We start from the raw sequence: 1,947 nt of genomic DNA, 5'->3' as shown, positions 1-1,947 counted from the left end.
TTATATATCTTATATAAATATACTCGGTAATCTTATTACTAATATTCCCTTAAATTAATAGAACGAAGGCTCGGCTAGGTAGTATACTAGATAAGTACGATTAGTATACTAGGTTAACTTTAATTATCCTAGAAAAAAATAAAAACTTATATAGAAATTCTAGATAGAGATAAGAAGATAAGTAGCTAGTTATTATAATCCGAGCTATAAGTAGTTCTAACTAAGGTAGGGTTCCTTAATAGAGTAGGTACTAGAGTACTAACTAAGATAATAAAGGGAATACTTATTCGTCGGACTATATCCTAAAATATAGGTATAGGATTACTAACGAAGTTAACTACGAACTATTCTATCTAGGTAAGGGAGTATATATATATAATACTCTAAATATTACTTTAGTACATTAATACATTACTCTAATACGGTAATACACTAATATACCCCCTAGTTACGTAATATAGCCTCGTTCTCTATCGACTAACCTTCCTTAAACTATCCCTTAGAACGTAGGGCGCCTATCCTAGCGACCTTATCTATAACCTAGTCCGTAACACTATTCCCTCCTTCTATCTACGTTATCCTCAACGTACTTAAGGTAGTCCTTTCCCGTCCGTTACGATTCCGTTCCTTCTTCCTTATAGCTAACTATATCGCCCCTAGGCATTAAGAAGAACCGTCGATCTTCTAAGCCTACTCGTAACTAGAACGTACGTCGCCTTAAAATTACGAACGCTATATCTTCCGATCTTAAAAACGCCGCTATAGTCGCCTATACCGAATACGTTAACTATAACGTTACCTATTTTTATAATCGAGAGTAGTCGGTAAAATACTCTAAATATCTTCGGTACTAAAGAAATTATAATAGTACCTTTTCCGTAGAAGAGTTCCGAAAAGTTAGGGAATAAAAGAAATAGCTAGTCTCGAAGTTCCGCGCTAAACGACGCGAGATCGCTTAGCTCCGTAAGGTCCTAGTAGAGTTAGAAGAGCGTAACGCTAATATCTAGGATTCTCTAGCTAAGCTAGAAGACTAGTCTAATCGTATACTTCGTCGAGAAATAGAAGTATTAAGTATCTTCGAGTTTATAGAGGCGTCCGCTAGTATTAACTACGAGCTAGCCCTTACCGAGCTCGAGTTTATTTTTAATAGTTAGTTCGTAACCGATTCGGTAGATTAGGAATAGGTCCTAGGTTCCCCTAATAATATCGGGTAACTAGTTTCGGGTTAAGGTTTATCTCTAGTTTCTAAGTATTTTCCTCTTCTAGGTATCCTAACTATTTAATTAGGTATTTTATTTAGTTATCTTCTTATCTATACTAGAGTATAGTTTCTATATCGTAATAGAGTTCTTAGGTTTCCTTATTAATATATACTAGTCCTAGTCTAGCTCTATCTAGTACTTTCTCTAGTAGTAATTTATAGAATACTAGGTATATATTTAGTCCTCCTAGTAATTATAGCTTATAAGAGACTAGTCCTAGTATTTTCTTAATTCGATATAGACTAATTTTCGTATAATCTAGTTTTTTACTTAGTCTTTATATTTTTATATTTTTTATATTAACGTAAACTATTTCTCCCTCCTAGAAGTCTAGTTCCTTAGATCTTTTCTTATTTACCGTTCTTATAGTTATTTTTAATATTTTATCTAACTTTATCTTTAGTAGAAAGTATAACTTATATAAGTCTTCGACTTTTATTCTTACCCTTTCCGCTATAGGTCTATCGCCTAACGGTTCCTTCTTAAAGTTTAGGTATCTCTCGTAGTTCGTAAAGAACGGCGATATTCCGGTTACCGATGTATTGTTATTAAAAGCGAATTAAGCTATTAGTAATAGCTTAACCTAATTCTTTTATTAGTAGTCTATATAGTATCGTAGATATTATTCTATCGTCTAATTCGTTCTTTCCGTTTATTCGTCCGTCTATAGGTAGTATAATATAGA

This window comes from Exophiala aquamarina (assembly GCF_000709125.1).
Source record: "Exophiala aquamarina CBS 119918 chromosome Unknown aczIA-supercont1.29, whole genome shotgun sequence".
Classification (NCBI taxonomy): domain Eukaryota; kingdom Fungi; phylum Ascomycota; class Eurotiomycetes; order Chaetothyriales; family Herpotrichiellaceae; genus Exophiala; species Exophiala aquamarina.
This window is presented reverse-complemented; position numbering follows the sequence as displayed.